At 39.2% G+C, this 22,701-nt stretch overlaps 1 long non-coding RNA gene across 2 annotated transcripts in view; it reads right to left on the reverse strand.

Annotated features, from left to right (window-relative positions):
- Nucleotides 1-21,698, reverse strand: part of LOC148224599 (uncharacterized) — an 88,458-nt gene extending 66,760 nt beyond the window's left edge. Inside the window, exons 1-3 of one of the 2 annotated variants that reach the window (XR_015799463.1) lie at nt 20,324-21,698; nt 18,349-18,459; nt 14,843-15,069 (exon numbers count right to left, since the gene is read on the reverse strand). This is a non-coding gene — a long non-coding RNA (uncharacterized LOC148224599). Of the gene's footprint in view, nt 1-14,842; nt 15,070-18,348 lie in introns of both variants that reach the window. The other variant, XR_015799461.1, reaches the window with a different exon arrangement.
- Between the last annotated feature and the right edge of the window lie 1,003 nt (nt 21,699-22,701).

The following is a 22,701-nucleotide window of genomic DNA, read 5'->3' on the forward strand; positions in this document are numbered from 1 at the left end:
TCTCATGGCCACACCTGACCCTGGTTTCCCTCACATGCCTGAGAGGAGACAGGGCAGCAGTCAGGGATAGGGATAGGGGAAAGGATCAGGGAGAAGGAATGGATTGGACAAAAAATCAGGAACAGCAAATTGCAAAGTTCCTCTAAGCAGAAAGAAATTCTCTGTTTTAAATTCTGGGTATCTAACTTCATATTCTGGAGCCTGATTTCCTGAAATGCTGAGTATTCCAGCTGCAACTGAACTCAACAGGACCGGAACTCTGCTTTAAACAGATAAAGCTGAGCATACAGGAAAAATCTGACCATAGGTGCCTCAGACTGAAAAAGAAGAGAATTTTGTCTGTGAATCTGTAAAATAAGGCTAATAATATCTCTCATTCTCACAAGGGTCTTGTATAAATAAATGTATTCATTGCAAAGTGCTCCTGCCCATGTGAAGGATGAGCTCAATAGAAAAGCCGAAGAGGCAACTGAAAATTCTGTCTTTAGAGAGTGGTTTGAATAGGGTGCAGCAAATAAGGCTTAGGTCTTCTTATCTGTGTAATATGGAGTAAACAAGAGACTGAATAACTGCTGATTAAGTGAGCAGCATTCATCTTGCATGATGAATGGGGTATGGTCCTTTGGAAAAAATCTATATGCAACTGTGTCATTAAAAACCATGCCATGATACATAGATGCAGTGGAGTGGACATTTATCGCCTGATAATCATTGTAATTCTGACACTTCCTGATTTTTTTGTAAAGTGACTCTGCAATCTTAAAATTATTCTTTTAACATAATTTCTGCACACACTTGTATTTATGTTTATTTAAAATATTGTGGTCTAATACAGCTTTAAACCAGTCTATTTTTGGCATACAGATTTGTTCCAATAATTTTGATAAATCAAGGAATACTGTCACAGTTTACATTTTCTATTTGTTGCACTAGTTCCTCCTAGTGTACATGAATCCTTCTAGCCTATTAGTGACTGAAAATTAGTTTCTTCTGGGGTTTAGTAGTTTCCATATTTAATCCATTGCATCAATAATTGCATTACAAATGTATGTGTTAAATGTGTATCTCGCATAAAACAGGCAATCCTATTACTTAGGGAAGCTGTATTCATGTCTGCATACACAGAAAAATCCTGGATGATGTGTTTGTCATAAACACTTGTAATGAGGAAGGAAAATTGGGTTGTGGGTTGCTAGAAGGAGTTTAAATAAATTGCTTTATTGCTACAGAAGATTTCAAAAATAAGATGCTTTCTAAAGCAAGGTGTAGTACTGATCTCAGAAAGTAATTTTGCTTCCTTTAAGCCAAAATAATTTTTTTTACTTCCATTCCAGTTTGGTCAGGCAGCTGCATTCAGAATGTGCCCTACTATAGAAATAGAGTAATTTTTGGTTTGCTTGCAGTCTGGCTAGGCTTAATATTAGCTTTTGTTTGAAATGGTACTGTTCTATCCTTGTACAACTTTCTGTTAAAAGACAACTGCATCCTCACTGCAGGGGATTTACCCATCAGTTCTTGGGGCAGCTGCTCTAAGCACTTTAGCCAGTTTGCAGCACGACTTTTTACCTATTCTTATTCATAGCTGCCAAAATTGGTCAAAAGTGGTCTTGGTTCTGTCTACCACTTGGGGACAAGGCAAGCACACTACCAAACTAGCAGGAAACCACACTGCTCCAGAAAGAATTCAAAAACACACCCCTAGTGTCTGCTGCTGCTGCTGGTAATTATCACATCGTTAAAGCAAAAGGGTTTCTAAAGCAAAAAGCAAAAGTGTGTTTACATGAAGGTAAAATGTCTGAAGACACAAATAAGTGTCTACAGACACTTATTCTACAAGAAGGGCTTTAAAGTTGATACCCAGTCAAGTCGAGCACGATGGTATGTCAGCACCAGAAACAGCAGCAATATTTTGGGATTAACCTGGCTTTTCTGTAACCAACAAAGTGCAGGGATTATCAGCTTTCAAGATTTTGTTTTCCTTCCTGTGCTTTATGTCACACTATTTCATAGCAGCTACATATGACAGACAATGCTGCTATTCCTCCTTTGGAATTTATACTGGCATGTTATTGGAAAATTCAAGAAAGAGATGAAGATGGCTGTCACCCTAGGACAATGGCTTAAGCTTTCCTCCGTCCTTGTCATCAGACCAACAACTTGTGCAGGCACATGGGGGAAGGAAACATTACATTGATGGGGGAACAAGTATATTAATATTTTGCTGTCCTCTAACTTTTGTTCCTTGGGAGGTTTTAAGGATCTTGCCACACATTTACTGTCAGATTGAAGTCCCGCTACTGAAGTGATCTCTACTCTCTCATTGTCCACTCTGTCACCTCCTGAAAGCTGCTGTCCCTGTAGCTGAGGTGACTTGGTGGCTTTTGAGCCTCCTGACCATCACATCGTACAGGGCTGTATGTTGCCATGAATCAAAACAGATTGAAATCTCCTTTAATAAGCCTGGCAGTTAACTGCATGGATTTAGGAGAAGCCCCACGGTCCATATTGCAGGGGCAGATGTTTCCCAGAAAAGGGCAAGGCAGAAGCTAGAGAGGGAAACTGCCACAGTTCAATATGCTTCTGAATGTACATCAATGTCTTCAGTGGAATATGATGGAAACATAAAAAAAAGATGAGGAACCTACACAGAATAATAAGATTCATGTGATAATTCAAGACTAATACAACCTAACCTACAAGATCCCATCCCTCCCCAAAATTATGTCACTTTTCCCAGTGACACAAATCACATAAGAAATCATTGCTTTTGTGAACAAGGAAATGTCGTTTAAATCTAAGTGTTTAGCCTGTTGAGGGGAGCTTCCTAGGGACTGGTGGAAATTAAAATGAGGATAAAAGCATTGAAAGATTTTGTTTCATTAAAATTATAATTGATACTGAATAGTATAAATATTCGTTTCCAATTTAAAAAGAAATAGACATTTAAACAACAAACAAGACTCAAAACAAGGAAGTGAACCAACTCCAGATAACATCTTTACTCAGTCCCTTGTCTTTAGTCTGGATAAAGGTACAGAAAAGGAGGATAAATGTTTAAGCTAATAGGAGACAATTATAGCAGTCAAGCTTTTTCACACCCACCTTTCATTCCCTTCTTGAAATGTATTTGCCACCCAGACAATAGCAGGCAAGATATACCATCCATTGTTTCAGTAATGATAAAGGTGGGTGGAACAGGGGCTGCTCGAATGATCCCACGACAGAGAAAAATTCCCTGTCACTACAGTGTGCTGGAAACCTTGTCTGACAACCTGTCTTGTGCCATCCCTTCCTGAAGCCTCTCCCAGATGGAGGGAAGTGGGCTCCCACTATGGCAGCACTGCAATTTGGACAGAGAACAAGGCTCTCTCTGGGGCTTGTGGATGTGTTTCTAAGGCCAAATCCCCTTCAAACTGCTCTCTTCCATGCTGGTTTGAAGCTTTCAGCATGAGGCCATTCTCTCCCAAACATAATCCAGAGATATGAAAATACTTTAAACTCTGCAATCCTTTGCATGATCCGGCACGCCCTGGACTTAGCTGAACAAAAGGGATGAGAATCTCCCAAGTGGAGCTTGCAACATACTCCAAATACCACACAGGGTTTGCTGTAATTTGTAATCATCACTGGCACACCAATGCAATGCCTGAGCCCTGATAACCCTTTAGCCACATCCCACTGCCTGGGCTGCAGCAAAAAGCACCTGTTTGCACTGCAAGGACAGCTTTGGAGGTCTGGGGACCACCAGACAGCCACAGCATCTGGTGCTGGGGCACCCAACCATTTGGGGAAGCTGTGTGCTGACCAGGCTGCACTATTGCTGAGAGCAGCCCACCTACCAGGAGCAGTCCTGCACGGCTTAGCAGAGGTTATTGAGATATATGCCATGGGAAACCTCTTGGTATTGTAAGAAAAGACAGCAAAAGTCTGTAGAATAAAGAATAGATGGTTTCAGCTTTGTTTCCTCAAGCTGTATATTCTCCTGCTCTATGAACTACAGCCAGTGGAAAGTAATTGGTAACTACTAGATAGAGGTTTTTCAGAAATGCATATAGCTTAGACAAGCCTAATACTCCAGTTGACATCTTACGCTAAAATCCTGCACCCTTTCTCCCCTAGCACTGTAGAGGATTTGGAGAAGCAATCCTCTTATCAGATACATTAATTCTAAAATAAGGAACACATATAGTTCTAGAATTTAATAGGATTATTGAAATGGAAAATGGCACTTCTAGAAAAATCCATATCTTTGTTGTTGCCAGTCTGTAATACAAAACTGCATCTGGAACCCCTGTTTTTGTGGCAATGTCTAAAAGGAAGTTTTATTTCTGCAATAATGAGAGACAAAGCCATGTAGTTTGCAAGCTGCTTCATATTTTGCAATCCCTATGCAGAGGTTGCTTTTAGAAGGCACTTCACCTATACCAAGTGCTGCCACAGAGCAACAGCATAATGGAAATTTTATGTTCTCTGTCCCTTGCAGGACCTTTCTGGCTTCTCAGCACATAGTTCAGTAAGCAAAGATATAAACTAATAAGAAAAGAGAAAATGCTTTTATTTATTTTTTCCTGATCTCTAAGGTGTCAGTGACACTCAGAACATACTTCCCAAATGAATAATTTCAGTCTTTATGGCTCATTCAATTTCAGTTTGCACACTGCATTTTATCCAGCTCTGCTCTGTTAGTATAATGCAAAAGATAGCCATTCAAGATACTGGGTTTCTATTCTCCATATATGTAACATTGGCCAGAATTCAAGCCCGGAGACATAACAGAGGCTTTTGTGCAGATATTTTTGGCTGATATTAGGAACTGCTACAATAAAGAGGGATGGAAGCCATCTGCAGAAAACACACACACACAGACAAAAGCAGTTTTGACTGGTCAAGGAATCCAGGATCAATGCTTTGCTACAGCTCTGGATATTATCACAGCTATGCAGGAGCCGGAATTTCTGTCTCAGAGACAGTCCAGGATTTTGACTCTTTCCATATTAAATCAGAACAGAATGTTTATTTTCAGAATCTTCCCTACAAATGTTTTTAATTAAAATGTTACTTTCTATTTTGACATTTGTCAGTTATAATTTTTCATTTAAAAGGAAAATTTGCAGTGAAAACCACTCCAGAATGGAGCCAAGGGGTTCCAGTCTGATCAGCTTGTCATTTCAAAACATTACAGAAATGATGCCTTACAGAAAATGAGAAGTTGGCTTCATTACTTTCCATTTTGTTCAAAGTGAAATATCATTATAATCAATATTTCCTGCAAAATGTCCCAGTTATAACAAGCTGATACTATCAAACATAAAGCTGCTTCCACCAAACATTTTTGACCATATTTGCTAAGAAGTACTTATCTACACAGGAGGAATTCAGATACCTGATATCCTTTCTGCGCAATTATCCTTGCTTCTGCCTCCCTCAACCTCATTTCTTATTAAAGCCTCAGGAAGAAGCAAACTAGAAAAGCTGTAGGGGAGGGGAAGAAGACCTAGCAGGAGAAGCAACAGCTGACATAAAAGAAGGAAATGCCTTGTTAGGGACACCACTAAAGCTAGCAAACTCTCCCTTGCATATTCCTCACTCCCAACGAGCTGGGGTGGCAAGTGCTGTCTTGGAGACATGAGCTGAGCTGAGCTGAGCTGAGTTTGTCATCTCACTCATGCAGGCTGTGTTCAAGGACTCTGGAGCCAGTCTGGCTGAGCCCTGAACTTGGTTCAAATGAAATATTTAGTAGGAGAGCCAAGAGGATCATCTCTGCACCAGGCACAGATTCTGGCATTTTGCTCATCCCTGTGCTCGCTGTGCTCTGCCAGAGGTGGAAGCAGAGGCACTGTGTGCTAACACATCCTGCAGGGAGTGTCCAGCCAGGCTCCCTGAGACATGGCAGGGAGGCTCTTCCCTGGCAAGAGGCATCAGCATAGCTTTGAGCTCACCAAGGGCTCACTCAGCTGCCCCACAGCAATTCTGTGTGGGGTCAGTCCTTGCTTCTCTCTGCCCAGCATCACCAGCAGCAATGCTGAAAGGGTCAGATGTTGAGAAAATTCTGCTTAAAATTGAAACTCAAGCTCAAGTCCTCACAAGAATCATGAGAAAAATAGGATCTACGAAATGCCCTACAAAAAAGACAGCATGCTGAAGTGGTCCAGCAACATATTTAGAACTGGAAAACCAAAATAGGGAAAAAACCCAAAACATTAATTTTTCCTTGTCCATAGTGCAAGCTCCTTCTGCCTCTGTGTCCAGTCATGTACATTTGGATGGAGGATTAAGTCATGGTTGGATGGCAGTGACTTTGTAGCTGGTTCCAGGATACTTTCCCCTTTCCCCTCCCTTCTCTTCACACTGCATGAGGACTCCCTCCATAGTGTGGTTCCTACATGCAGTAATATTTTTAATCAGCTGCAGTGAGGTGATGCCAGCTCGGTGATGCCTCTTGCTGCAGCAGTGCTTGTCTACAGCAGCACAGCAGAGACAGTTTGATTCAGACTCTTACCATGTAATTGCTGTTTATGTTTTGCAACTCTGTGAGCTGATGCTGCTCTGTAGTGAAGTTTGAGAAATTCAGGGCAGACTTACAATTTTTTTCAACTGAAGATCCCACTGTCAGGATTCCACATTTGGCATTGCACTGCACAAGGGCAGTCTGACCTTAACTCTCAATTCATGCCACGAGTGTGTCAGCTTTTCAAAGCAGGGTCTCTCTGGTGTTTATTCAGAGCCTGCTTAGTGCTTCTTGGTAGGACAAGAAGAGTAAGGTGTCAGCAAAATGGAGAATCCAGTGCAATATTGTCTTTGGCTTTCTTTACTTTTAAATGAAATTCTTCTGCTTCCATTTAAAACAAAATATGAGGACTGTTTCCTCCCTGTCTTGGTTTGTTTTGCAATGTTTCAGCTCAGACTGGGACTTGCATGGTATATTATTAATACAATTTATTAATAGGATTTAATAATAGAAGCACAGATACTTTAGGGAATAAGATCATGACAATTAAGAATAAAAGGAGCCTACACAAGAAAATGAAACCTTACATTGTTTAAAGAGTTTTAATAATAACTAGTGGATTTCCACTCATTAAAATTAAGTAATCTGCATCAGAGAGATGGTCAAAGAAAATATATTCAGAGATAAACTGAAGAATAAAACAGGGCAATGAATGGAGAATGAGGTCACACTGCTTTCCAAATATGCAAATAGATAAACATTGGAACAATAAATTTTCTTCTGTTCTGTTCACAAAGGTGTAGTTTCCTTATCTGAGATCATTGTGAAGCTAGTAAGAATACAAGACTTAATACAAAATCTCCCAGAGAAGAAAAACAGTTTGGCCAGGCTGGTTTTATTGTAGTAGAACCCTTTGTATACATACACATACACACAATATATGTGTGTGTGCAGATGTAAAACCAACTACACTTATTTTTCACTCTATTCGCTGTTTCCTTTATAGAGAAATATAATTACACAGTTAGGAGAGTGGAAAGGCGAAAACAGTAATTTTTTTTCCTTTAGCCTTATGGGATTTATTATGTGTGTCTGTATATGTATAAGGATGTTGTCTGTGTGACAAGCAGAATTACTTCTAGAGACCTACTTCAGTCTTCAAGTAGCTTTCATGTGTCATCTTACCTGTGGTGATGATAAGCAAGTCCATATTTCTTTGTAAATCTAACAGTACTTACTGCTGTCAGTAATTAAAGCCTAGACAGAAAGAACATCCATCTCCTGCAGGACTGAACACTCATTTTCCCCCTCTAATATATTTGCCTCTCTCACCAGTCCCACACAGAACAAGCCTACGAGTAGAAAAAGAAATTATCTGCTTTCAAACATTATCCAAACATGCCAACCATCTACTGTGGTTTGGCAAGGAGGCCTGAAATCATGTTGTTGTGGGAGATCTTTGACAGAAGATTGCATTCCCAGGCTTTTCTTTTGGCTGACAATGCTTCAAAACCTGAGTCATGAGCTGGCTAGTTGGAGCTTTCATTTTCCCCACTCCATGGTCCTCCTGTTCAGAATAGAAAACTCTTTGCAAGCTGTATGGAAGAAAACTCCAGCAACATCACATAAGAACGTTGCTGATAGTGGCAGAAAGTTTTACAGCCAAGGTATTTCCATGATCTTGGGTGGCCCTGCCAAGGAGGCAGAACCTTCTGCCCCAAGTAAAGAGCATGGAATTGCATGAGCATGCATGCTCAGCACTTCTCACAGCTGAAGTCTAAGGTGCCTTTTTTTTTGTCAAAACCTGCCCAGACAGAAGCAGAGCCTGCTCTGCATGACATGCACTTCAGGATAGTATCATTCACTGCCTCTGAGCATGGGGGGAAAAGAACACTGGGAATGGCCTAGCCCTTTGCAAATCAGATCTTCTATTTATGGCTAGTTACAGCTTCTCCTCCACTTGTAATTACATGCAGGACCCAAGCAGTGAAGACAAGGTGACACGAGCTTTGCTATGAGCTGGAGAAACTTTCCAGTACCTATTTAGTGCTGAGGTCTGGACTACCACATCTCCACTGTATTTCCTCCTGTGCCAGCTAGACCAAAGTCTGTGCAAGTGCACCTGCTCATTCTGGGGTAATTTCTTAAGTTATAACATATAGAATTCAAGGAATTATGATCCAAATTTTCCCATTTGGTTTAATGAGATGGGACAAATGGTGCCTTCATTATACCCCTTCCATGCAAACTTTATTTTATAAATTTTTCATAGTGCATACCAAATTCATTCAGAGTCTGAAAAAGCATAACAATCAACCACACAGCAAACTTGTGGTACCCTTTTAAATCTACACTGCCATCCAGATGCTAAAGGCAGGATTATTATCCACCCTTCTGCCTCCCTCATTACACTAGCTTTCCTAACAAGAACAGGGAATCAAAGGAAACTACAATAGAAAACAGCATGTCAAGCCTTTCAAAACAGAAAAAAAAAAGTTGTCAAGGCTTTCAGATTTTCATTATATTTTACCACCATTAACTAAACCTCTTTCTGAGACAGATGTATTTTATCATCCAATTTCTTTAATGAAGAGTTCAAATTCACAGATTGTGCTAGTGTCAGGGAGTGGAATGGGAACTTATGACTCTGTGTCTGTTTGACAAAAGCTAATTCATAGGAGTCATCTGTGTGGAAAAATAACTGTAATAGTACTCATAAAACACATTGTCCATGAAGAAACTCATGGCAAATATAGCCTGAATAAGTTTTCACCACTGCTGTTTCCTTAGAAAGAGACGTCATTCCTTGAGAGGTACACGTGGTAAGTGATGCTGAGAGTAGCAGGGCAAATACACAGTGACTGGGTACCAACAGTTCTACCAAAATACATTCCCCAGATAAAAGAGAAGTTGTCATCCACAAACACGCAGTCAGTATAGATACACAAAAAATTGGTTTTATGAGGAAATCAGTCTCAGTAGAAAACAGTGATAAAAAATGAGCAAAAACACAAATACAAATGTGGAAAATGTGTATTACATCATTCCGTGTTACTGAAGCAATGATATAGTGACATGGGGAATAAAATGGTCAGAACAACCAAGAGGGGAGAATTGTGTTCAACTTTAAAATGTCAGTAGTGAAAAAGAAGCATAAAAATCTGCACCTGGAGGGACCTACATAAATGAGTGCCTGATATTTCATCCATATGCTTTTTTTTTTCTGTAGATACCTTTATCCTTTGTGCTAATTAAAATCTTCGTTTACATGTACTTTGTCTCCCTCTTTCTCTTTGCTACTTCATTCTGTTCTATTCTTTCTCTTCTCATCATCTTTTATCTTTACAGATACCTTCTAATTAATTTTTCCTTAAGGTAATTTTTTTCCATCCAATGCAGAATTAATTGGCATTTGTTCTTTTTTCTTTTCCTATCTTACCTTTTTTATTTCTCTTTTTATTCCCCAGTGTTTTTCAACACTTCTCTCTCCTTTTAGAGAACTCTTTTTCTGCTCTCATGTTCCCATTTTGTGGCTCCCTGTGTTTGCCCCCTCTCTACTGCATTTCACTCTCTTTCTTAGCCTATCTCCTTTATTACCAAAATTCTCACATAATCCATTTCCACAGCCTCAGAAATGCTGATCCCTGCCTCCTCTCAGATACACTCTCCTTTCTTGGCATCCTTTTCTTCTCTAAACATGAAAAGCTCTCTCCAAGGCATTACTGCTTTGTCCCAGAATCTATTCACAATTGCAAACTCCCTTTCCACCAAATTTACTCATGCTCAGACTCATGTACTTATTCCTACTCTCTAGAAATATAAAAAGCGATTAAATGCCCTATCTTCTACTATTTTAATTCCAGAATTCCAGAACCAAGTTAGGTCCTCAGAGGTGAAGATTTCCATTCTGATCATCTTAGCAATCTGCTTCCTGGGCTACAAGCTCCAGACCTGTTAACCAGGACAGGAGGGCCATGGGCCTCTGTCTGCTCTCAGAGACCGACCCAATGCCACAGAAGCTGTGGGTGGACAGGTCTTACGTTGCTCTGTCCATGAGTCTTATCATCCAAGCCCTTTGAAGGCCTCATAATCTTTGATGCATACTTCCTGTCCCAACAACTCCCCAAGATAGGGACATCAGAAGTGGGAAAGTAATGAGAAGACTAAACAATGTTTCTTGAGCCATGCCAAAAGGCTATAAGAGAGCCAGGAATTGAGTTTACCTCTGCTGCCTTGCCCTGCTGTCTTTTCTCAGCCCCCCATTCTAGGCCATTCAAACCTTCCCAAGCTCTCACCATGCACTTCTGACCTTTGAACATATATAATGTTTCCTGTTTTTCTCTGAAAGACATGTAGCTCTACACTCCTCAAACACACAGACTTATCTGCTTGTTCCTATATACCCTTCTCTTACAACTACTCTTCCCTACCTCTTATCCTTTTCTGTATTCATATTCCTCCACATTTTTGAGTTCCACCTCAAAATCATTCACCATTTCTAGACTTCTTTTCTCACCTCCAGGTTTGTTGTGCTAACTCTATCATCTAGAAACAGCTCTTCCTAGTAAAGAGAGCTCAATGTCAGGCCAAAAAGAAAAGCATAACTTGTCCTAGTCCTGTGAGCATTGTGACCTTAACAAAATTGGATAGCTTGCTGGTAATTGCCACTAACAAGGAGAAGTGACCAGACTGGATTCAAAGGAAGAAGTGGAACAAACTCATGAAGGTGGAGGAGATTTGGTTTTGAGGTTTTTTCTACTGACTTGGGTCGGGCTGAAAGCAGTAATATCACCAGGGTCAGGAAAAACACAGGGAAGACAGGAGCATCCCTGTGTCAATATCAGTAAATGCTACATGTGCAGGCACCTTGTGCTGAGGTGAGGTCAGCACTCCCCAGCACCAGCATGCTGTCAGAGGGACCTGTTCTTTTCAGCATGGCTTTCTATAACATTTAAATATATTAGCATAGTACCACTAAAATGAGTCTATTTTCAATCAGTTGTTTTGTGATCTAGAAGTAGCCCGTGGAATAGTCAGTGTGCAATATTTTTGTGTTTTTTCTTGACCCACCTCTTTCACTTTACGCAGATATTAGGAAGTGCTCAGCTGCTGAAAACGTGCCTGAATACCAAAGGCCTGGAAATCCAAGGGAGTGATTAAGAAAATCCGTGACAGTTTCTAACACACCTTTATTACCTCGGTAATGAATTCTGATTGATTTGATGCAAGCAGGTCATTATGAGTGTTTTTAAATCAATTTACAGCTCAGAAATACTTGTGGAGTTGGCACGATGACAGAGCATCGTGGAGCCACATGAGGCAGCTGTGCCTGGGTGCACCACATGGTCATGCTGATGTCTCACACTGCATTTTTGGGTGGTGGCTGCTCCCTGCCAGCTGGCTGAAGGAACAGTCACATGCAATCAGAAGGACCTATGTCTATTTTAAATGTGAAAATAATCCTATTCTCGCTTTTGTAATGCTGCTAGTTTCAAGCTTTGGGTAAATGTTCTAATAAGGCAGGCATTTTAACTGGCTAGATAATAACAACATTTTCTTTCCTTGCTGCTTTTCTCTCCTTGGTGCTTTGATCTGTAGAGGACTTGTTTGTTTCATTTCAAATACCAACAGCTAAATGAGCACCATGGTTTCTGGCTAATAAAGACCTGAGTCAACCAACTGACCTAGTATGCTGTTTCACTTATCTTTTTTGCATTCTTTCTCTTTTATCTTTTTTTTCCCCCCTTCTTTTTTGCTTAATTGATGGACACAAGGTTATTCCAGCTCTTCACTTCCTCTATAGAAATCGTCATCTAGAGCAATAGATCTGGAAAGATGAGGGGAAACAAAAAGAGAGTCCTGATGCAGTACATAAATCAGCACATTGGCAAACCAGGCAGCATTTGTTTGTTCTTCCTCGTTAGCATTCTTTCCCCACTAGCTCAATAGGGAATTTTAGCTGACTCTTCCTTTTGAGAGGAGGCCCTCAAAGCCTTCTCTGCTGCCCAGTGTCACATTTCTGTTCCAGCTTTTTCACCTCCACTTATCTAAGCTACTTTTTAAAATGCTTCAGGGCTTAGCAACCCTCAAAGCCACACCTTTCTCATGCGCTATCTTCATGTTCATTTACACCTAAAAGTCATCTTTAAGGAGAAGAGAAAATATTTGTTAGCTCAGGAAAAACATATATATGTATGAAAGCAGTCTAAGTGCTAAATGGAACCTGGCCACGGGGGAATTGAAAGTGTGGAGGTATGCTGCTGCCTACACTAAAGCAAATTCATACTTTCCTTGTTTATTTCTTACTTTTTCTGCTTATGGTTACTCTTTATTATTAATCCTTACTTACATTCTGGCAGCATCTGAAATCCAGATCAGGACAGAGGAAACTTCTGTGCAAGACTTTTACAGTCAAAATACTAGGTCTACTAGAAAACAACCTGAGGGAACACATGATGATCCCTTAAACTTGTTCTGAAGAAGAGCTTTGAGTTTGTAAAAAATAACCTTATTTTTTGACACAGTAAAATTAGAGGGTTTAATTTTTTTCCAGAAATTCCTCAAATGCTTTGAGGCTGGGTTTCAAAATAAGTTCATATTGCAAAATATACTACATAACGCCATATGCTATAAAAGTGTAACACGAGATAAAATAAAAGGGCACAAATTCCTTCACAGTGCTTCAGTTTAAGAAAAAGAATAGTGTCATGCCTAACTTAACAATAAACTTTGTGTAAGTGCCCCTTTTCATTGAGGATTTTGAATTTTCAGCTCTTTAGTACAGCTTGTAATAGAATTATAAAAAATAAAGCTTTCAGATATAGGGATGTAAAGTTTCTAGGTTTTAGGAAGTGGAAAATACTTTGTGTTCTTGAGTGACATTTATGGGCCAGGAAAAGACTATTGCAGAGTTATAAAGGAGCCAGTTACAAACAGACTGATGTGCAATCTAGTGTCTTGTTTGTGGGATGAATATTTCTCTCTGATGCATATATTTGATTGGAAGAATTCCCTGCTCTGGAGATTTCTCAATTGCTCATAGAAAGATTCAGCTAGGAAAAAAACAAAAAAAAGACATTTCTAATGCTCAGTCACATCCAGCCAGAGCTTCTCACCAGCCACAGGGAGCACAGTCTCTAGAAATATTTCACTATTCAGTGGATAAGAGAAGAAACTCACAGTTACTGTATTTTCTTTTCAATATTTCAATTTTCATGCTGTATTTCAGTGACTTTGAGAGTAACAGTCAGGACAGAACAAACATAAGCCAAAGCTCCTTGCCACTGCTCCCTGATAAAAGGAAATGTATCACTTGCTATTGCTTGGACCTTTTTCAATGAGATGTAATGAAGTGACATGAAGAGAAGGGGACATGCAGCTACTGAATTTACACTTGAAAGACTTTATCGAATGCTCAATTGACATCTCTAACTTCTTTCAACATGTTTGCTGGGGTCAGTGTAAGATGTTCTCTTGACTTCAGTAGGTTTTGGTGAGGCTCTTCAAATTTATCGCACTGACTAGCTGAGTACCCCCTGTATCTAATGCTGAATACAGAATACATGCAGTGGCTATGTGAAAATAAAGAGTGTGATGCTTGCAAAGAGATTCAATTTAAAAGACAGAAGCCAAAAAGCAAAAGCTAGATCTTGGATGTATATTTTTCTTAATTAAAAAAAAGTCCTGTTTAAGTCTACAAAATACTATTGTATTTTAGTTGTATTTAACAAGCAATGCAACCAAAATACTTATTAATCTGTATTGCTCATTTTGTCTGCTGTTAACAGCACCCTGAGTCTAGATCTATTTAACAGCAGACAGAATTATTGATTTGTTTTGTTTTGCATTTAACACTAATAAAAATAAAAAACAGCATTTAGATTTCTTTAGCAAAATATGACTGCATAAAAGGTAAGAAGAAGGAAAGTGAAAACCTAGTCTAGACACTTTAGAAATAAAGACACTAAACATCTTTTGGCAGATAACTCTTCTTCTGCTGTTTCTTGTCTTTGATGTTCTTGCTGCTGCTGCTCTTGACAGCTTGATGACAATTTGTAGTGAATCAAATAGTTCAAAAATAAAGAAAATCACTTCATATAATGTTTCATTATACCCAAACCAGGATTTTTAAATTCCAATTCAAAACCTTTATAAAAGACTGCTATTCCTTCTACATTAATCATAAAAATATTTCCAAATTAATATTTAATGAATATTAACATTTTAAAAGATTTTTTAGAGGGAAAGGTTTATTAAAAATGTCACAAGCAAATGTCTAGTTTTTCCAGTATGCTTTTTTATTATTGAAATGAAAAAAAAAAAATCAGATATTTTTGATGTCATAAAATGAGCCTTCCCTGTTACAGAGGGGAAAAAAAGGAAAATATTACATACCTCAGCAAAGTAGTCGAGTCAGCTCTCAACTGAGAAAAGTCAGGGTACTGATGGGTGTCTTCATATTGTCACACGTAGCATGGATGTAGAGGTCATCCTTAATTACCTTCATATTCCTGGCCCTGTTATCTGCAAGTTTCCTGAAGAAATTTTCAGCTGCCATTCGTAGGGGTTACTGCTTCTCTTCTATCTGAGGTCTCTGTAGTGGCCAGATAACTGGGGGTGTGCTGGGCAAGAAGGTGGAAATATGGTCAAGTATGAAAGTGTATCACCATTACTAAATCCTTGCAGAAAAGTCTTTGAAATTACACAGAAATCCATCAGAGCATCAGAGGAGATGTACATGCTGAATGAGGATTCGTACAGAGAAACTGAAGCCTTTTTTTAAAGGGCACAGCTCTGTGACCTTCAGGCTCTAAATGAGACTCTGTGACCTCTAGGTTCTTCATGTTCCAAATGACCTGAGATAACTGGGATGACTCTAGAGATCAAGGTCATTACTGCCATGCACTAGTGCAAATAAACCAAGGTCATTGCTGAATTTAAGACAAGGCAGAAAAACATAACAATGGTACAAAGGCACTCACTTCTATAAGCTTCCCTATTTCCTTCCTTTGGGATGGATGTGCAGTGAAAACCTGTACTGATGTCTCTACTGTGTACTCAATATTCAAATATGAAATTACCTAGAGTGGCTAAAATGGCTGTAAGAAATACACAACTTGGTACCATATAAAAGCAGTTTTCCCTTGGATTGTTTCTGTGCCTCAGCAATTGCAAATAGGTTCCAGAAAGAATTCTAAATGATCTCCAAATTGTATATGTATATTTTAATAGGTTTTCAAACAATTTGAATAGACAGTAATTTAAAAATAGTTCCTCTATTCTGCTGTGGCTCGGCAAGACTGGAGGAGAGAACTGTCTGCTAAAAGATGGACTTCCACTCTGGAATAATTTGAAATAAAACTCCAGGAAACCATATGTATACAAATAGCAGAGTATTTGCCAGAATTTTGACGTTCTTTCCCTACTGAGCTTGCAATTTTTAGAAAGAAAAGAGATTATTTTCCCAGCTTATGCTTGGAGTGTATTTCGCATTGAAGTCACACTCCAGGGTCTACAACCACAGAGATCAATTACACATGATGGGCGCCATAAGCCAAATCTCTCCTCCTGCAGGAAAAAACCTTGGGAGATAGAGAAGGTGAAAAATAATAAATGTTAAGTGAGAAAAATAAATGGTCAAGGAATAATTCCTTTTAACAATGTAGAAGCTGCCTTCACAATTCCATATAAAGGCAAACAAGACTTCTAGGAGGAAAAAAAACCTGTTTTCTTCTGAAATCTTCCGTGGAAGGCACTGTGTATTTGTTTACACCAAAAGATGTGCCATAGGCTCTTACCAGCAACACTAGAACAAGATTTAGAATTTCTCTTTGAGGAAAAGATTTATCTAAAACATTCTATGATTATCTGATAAAAAACTTCTATTGTGGATTGTTTCATGTGCACCATGCATAAAATAATAATTCCCCTTCTTCTATTATGTCCTTGGAAAAAGCAGCCCTGATCTCTCCCATTTTTCTAAACATGCCAGATCAAAACTTCAGAAAATTCAGATCTCCAGTGTCCACTTTTCCCAGCTTGGCAAACTCCTCTTCCTCACAGCTATCCTGCCCACCATTCCTCTCTAGACAGAACTGAACTGAGTCTGTCCGATGGCTATGGCACACATTTCAAATCAGTGGAGGGTGCTTAGGAAAGGAATGTCTTTCAACCTGGAGAAAGAAGATGTGGCAAAATCTGAGGTGCCTGGCCTGGCCCAGGAGTTTATGCAGAAGCCCAAGATCAAACCAGCCATATGATGGTAGGGAAGGTATTTAGAAAAACACAAGATGGCTCCTTCTTTTTCTTTCCTAGAATTATCTTCTTCATTTTTTTTCTTTTTTATTTTTTTTTTCCTTTTTTCTTTTTCTTTTTTTCTCTTTTTATTTCCCATGTGCTGCTGGCAGCTGAACCCCCCTAAGCCTTTTGGAGATGGGCGGCTTCTCACCTCAACCACTCACTGCTTCAGGGAATTTGCTCAGGGAAGCTCATCTCAGTGTAAACTGAATCAACATCAGATAAATAAGTTTCACTGCATCTTCCTTAGGGTTTGCCTTTGGAGGCTGGTATATTGGGAGGAATAAATTAAAATTGAATATTTAATATTCTCTAAAAAGTCACTTGATCACTGTTTCCACCTTAGTGCCTTATTAAAGGAAGGTTGCTTCTGCTCATCAGTATCAAGAAGCAGTACACACTTAGACAGTAATGCTCAGAAATCTCAGGGAAGTGGATAAATTTATGGGGAGAAAATGCCAAGGGAAAGTGGTCAATTCATAACAGTGGGCATTCAGTGTTAGTTGGTTTAATTAACTGAATGTTCAATTACCAAAACACTTTGCCTTTTATGCTAATGCTGTTTCAAATAATAGGTAAAAAACAACAACAAAAAAACTGAGGCTAGGAAGCAAACAGAGAATAAAAATTTGGGATAGGATATAGGAAAAAATCAGATATTTTTAAAGGAAATACTTCACCAAATAACATTCAGTTTCTCACAGAAGGCATAGGGTGGCAGTTCAAGCGTACACATTTGTGTTTCATCACTGGTTTAGATAAACATTGTACTGTCACTAAGCCATAATGGACTTTATCTGAGGGCTGTCTCTACCTTAAATTTAAAAAAAACTCTGTATTTGTCTGCCCAGTGTTAAAAGGAGATTCCTGACTTTCAGCTTTAACATGAGGCATTCCTTCTAAGCATTTTAAAATAATACCCCCTTTTATTTTTCTTCATAATATTAAAGCAAGTTGAATCATTTAACAAAAAGCACAAACCTCTAAATTCAAACTAATGAGGGTTTTGCAAAGATAAACCCTGCAGAGGTTTCAGAACTGTGTCACAAACCACACGGACATTAAAGCCAGGGTGTGGGCATTCAGTACAGCAATGATGTGGCTGCCAAGGCACCTCAGCTCTGGTTAACTGGATCACAGACAAGCCACAGCAGAGCATCAGTGAAACCCCATCCCAGCCCTGGAGGGACCTGTGTAAGGCTAGGCCTGAGCAGTGAAACTCCAGAGACCCTAGAGCACTCCTGGCAGACCCCAGAGATCAGCATCACTCCACGGCAGCTCCTGGGGCAGTTCACTGAAGTTCACCAGCCATGCTGAGGCTTTGGCTGCAGGTACAAGCCATGTGGAACCGTGACCACCTGAACTGAGGTCAGGAACTCCAACTCCAGCATTAGGCACACACCAAAATGCTGCACTGAATGAGTACCTCCAGCTAATAAAACAACTAAATGTACTTCCTGGACATACATAACTTTCCTTAGCATGACCCAAGTGAAAAAACAAACAAACAAACAAAAAAACCCCAAAAAACCCCAAACCAAAAACAAACAAAAGAAAAAGTCCCCAAAGTCCCCAAAGCCAACCCACCTCCCCAGCCTACTTACCCAGACTGTATAATGACATGCATTCCAGCATAGTTCTGCAAATCTGTTACGCAAGAACCATGTTCCCAAAAACAGCCTCTGGCTATAGTGGTGCTGAAAATATGTTGTTGTCTTTTTATTAAAAAAAAAAAAAAAAAAAAGAGAAAAAACACAGGTAAAAAATCTTATTTTTGTAGAAATAAATGTCCAGGTTTTCATTTATACAGGAATGACTTTGTTGTGTGGTATGCCCTTCAATAAAATTACAGCTTAGGTCCACAAGTGTGTGCATGTTTTGAGGTCTTATATTGAATCTTATCCTTTCTTAATTTTAAAGGTATTCAATATTGTTAACAACCAGGAATGTAAATTACAGACATACAGACTCACGTACATTGCCTACCTAATTTTACAACTCCTATTAAATGCTTTAATTACAAACAATGGGTTATAAATAATAAGACAGAAATGCATCTAAATATTTTTGCAGCAGCACCAGAAGCTATAAAACTCCTTATAATATAAAAGGTCCTCACTGAAAAATAGGTTTCAAAATTTACAAATGAAAAGGGTTTGAGAATTTGAACCCTTAGGTAACGTATTTTTTTCAAACTTTTAATCCACTTTGCACCACATTAACAAAATTTTAAAAGGTCTATGGTTTAAAGTCCTTGCTGTTATGCTAGTGTTCTCACATATTAAAAAGTACAGTAGAAAGCTATTTCTTTTACCTAATTATGAAGAGAATTAAATTATTGTCCTTCCTCATAATAACTCAGAACTTCCCCAAATGCACATATTTTCATTATTTGCTTGCACATTATTTATTTCTATCCTTGTGACCTAAATTTTTTTTATAAATACATTCTAAACTTCTTCAATAGTATGGAAGGAATGTTTGATATAAAGCAAAGTAATTATACTCTGAAGGTTCTGAAATGTAACTGAAGTGTATCCCTGGGGCTATTTCCTGATAATTAGGTATGGCATAAATAATCATGATTAATTATGTTTCTGGATAGTCATCTTCCTCCAATGAAATATTGTTATCCCTGATAATGCTCAATATAGAAAACCCCACAACTAAGTGCGTTTAAACAGAATATTTTCCTAAAACTCACGTGCAACTCAGTCACACGAGTTATGAATATCTTTGATGTTTCTCTAATACATTGTGCCACTAAAATACCAATTCTTCATTTCTGAGTGCATTAAATAATATAGTCTGGCAAAAAATCAAAATCCAGGAGACCACAATTACACTAAATAATTTGATGAGTTTTTGTTAAATGGGTTTGGAACATGATCTTGATTCTTCTTTCGTCCAATTTATTAAAGATGTGACAAATTGTTTACCCATTTGTTACATTCCTCTGATTACAGATGTATCAAGAAACGGATCAGAGCTTGGGCAACTTTTTCATGATGATTTTGTAAATACCAACTGTGGGTTTAGATCAAAACTGAATTTTTATTCTTTGGGAGAAAGCCAAGGCCTTTCCTGATTATGTCCAGCACCTTCATGTAATATTATTAATACTTTCTTGAGGCTCATCTGACTGCACAAGCCAGTGCCCTGCACACGGAGTTTGGAAGTAAAAATGAAAGCTGAAGAGCATATTTAGAAGCATTTTGCACGTGAAAAGCCAAGGGGTGGGGGTGGCTCAGAACTGGCCCTTAAGGACCAGGTTTCCAGGTGAGCACTGATGCTACCCAGTGCAGCTTGGTCAGACTCATCTCTGCCCAGCAGCACACCTGGGCTGACCCATGGCAGAGCACCAGCAAAGCCAGCCCTCAGAAGCCATCAGGTATCTTGTCTGTCCTTGGAAGGGCAGTGTGAATTAGACAATGACATGCTGCTTGGGGCACACCCAGAAGACCCCTCCTTTGGAGCAGAGAGATCCCCACCAGAAAAATGATGAGTAACTTTGCTGGGAAGAACTGGTCACTGCCTGAGCTGGGCTTCCTCTGGGTTATCCAGGAGGGTTGTACTCACAAAAACACAGAAGGACCCTCCACAAGCCCAGAAACAGAAGCAAGGGTCAATTCCAGATATTGGTGTCAAGTCCTTTCCTTCTTTGTGTTGGCTCTTTCAGCTGTGACTGTTGCCACCCTTTTTGGCAGGGAGATCAAGACAGAGCCACATTCTGGCTGAAACCAGCAAGTTGCCATGAGCAGACATGAAGATGACTCCTAATGGGCTGGGTGATCTTGGAGATCCACAGCTTCAGCAAGCTGGCTGCTGGATAAACAGATTCCCAAAGTTAATGCACAGGAGGTGAGGGAGAAATGAGGAGTGCTCAAGTTTAAAGCAGCAATCTTAGCAAGCCACAAGGAGGAAGCAGAAAAGCCAGAGGGGACTGCATCTGTCATGATGAGAAGCAAAATGAGAGAACAGAATGCTCTATTGCAAGAAAGCAGCAGGAAATAGGGGGGGCATATTCTTTAAATACTTCCATCTAAGAGGGCCTGAAGAGGGGAGACAAGGACTAAAAGTAGGTAAAATAATAAAATGGTCATAAAAGCCCCACCTGCCAAGACTGTCAATAAAATGATAGGAGCAAAGGCAAAGGACATTTTCTTGGCAGCAAGAAGCACAGATGGTCAAATATAAAAACCATGGTTCTATAAGAGATTTTCATCTTTGTTACATTTTTCATGAATGAATGCATAGAAAAAATGTGTACCTGTATTATTCTAGGTGTGAGCAAACTATAGATTTGTATTCATGAATATTCTTGCCATAAAGCCATGCTAAAGTTTTTTTTAAATCCTGTTCAGCTAGGTCTGAAAGAAGTATCATAGAGTAGCAATACCTTTGGTGAGGTGTCTTCATGCAATGGAAGCATAAAGAATTCTGAAGAGATTTATTTATTTCAAAAATACTTGTGCTTGCCACATCTTCATGTCAGGAGTTGGGTAAGATAACATCTAAGTTTGAAGCAAATCACAGATTTAGAGGGCATTACCAGTCACTGTCATTTGCTAGGAGGCATTCCTGTATTTAATTTACAAATTTGTGCCATTGTTACTGACATAATCCCAGCTTGTGCAAATATTCAATGACTATGGCACAAAGTGACTGCCAGCTTTCAGTTACCAAGCTTCAGCAGAACTGTCCACATTTTCAGTGACTGAGAACATGCTATTTTTAATCCTGCTTGAAAAATAATTAACATGGCAGATGTAACCAAGAACTATAACTGTAACCCCTGACCATATAAATGACTGCTTCTTTTTTAAGGAGCATCTTTCAAGGAGACAAAATTCCAAGGATAATGAAATATCAGCAGAATAAAGACTGGTGAAGGGGCCTCTAAAAGTGAGAAAGAATTGAGAAATCTCTGGTCTCTTTGGGAAGTGCAAAAGGGAGTAAACCCCAGCCCCTGGGTCAGCTGATGAGCCTGGACTTGCATCCTTACTGACTTTTTAAAAGCATACTGCCAAAAGCCCATTGCATATCTTAATACTGATACTGAATAAAACATTTGCTCAGTTTGCCTCGGATTCCTTCTCAGGAGGAATATGTTTTGAGCTACAAAGGCAAAAGCACAGTGCAGGACTGAGCATGGAGTGAGTTCAAAAGACACTATAATACAGGAATGTGATCTAAAAAAAAAAGGCAAAAATGGAAGTATCAAAACATCTCTATTCCAACTATATATATGTATATTGTTTCCACCATGAGCTGAATATGTTTAAGTATTGTACATTGATTAAAAAGTTATGCACCTATGATCCGAAGCTGTCCCTTGAAGGCAGCTTGAGTTTTTTTTTTCCGTGCAGAAATTTCCTAGATATGTTTTTTCTTTGTTGTAGCTGTACCCATTGGCTTGGTCAGCACATACTTCCTTCCTTCTTCGTCGTGTTGTTTTGCAACACACTCCTATTTCAGCATGGGGCTGCTTCTCATTCTGCCTTAGAACATAGGCATGTGGTAATTGGCTCCAGGAAGAAGCCAAAACATATGTTTCCCCATGGCACTAATTAATTAGTCATATGCACACTCAATACTTAATTGCTATTGTACACTTTGGCCTGTTTGACTTCTGGGAAAAAAAGGTGACTTTGCACCCATCTTGATTGGAAACATGCAAAAGTTGAAAGTAGCGATATTTTTTTACAAATGAAAGAGGCAACATTTCACTAGTCATGCTATTCACTCCCAGCACATCTCTTAATTTAAAAAGGTCCTCTGCACTGTGCTCAGTCCATCTTCTAATGTAACCAAGCCTGGAAGCATAAAGCATCTGTGCTCTACTTAAAACTGCTGATATGACAAAGAAAAACCTCTTCCTCAGGACTACTACTCCTCTCCTGTAGCATAAGTGCTAGTCAACCACAAGTGCTCCTAAGAATGGCTACTTTTAGTGC

This window comes from Sturnus vulgaris, chromosome 2 (genome assembly GCF_052056855.1).
Source record: "Sturnus vulgaris isolate bStuVul1 chromosome 2, bStuVul1.hap1, whole genome shotgun sequence".
NCBI lineage: Eukaryota > Metazoa > Chordata > Aves > Passeriformes > Sturnidae > Sturnus > Sturnus vulgaris.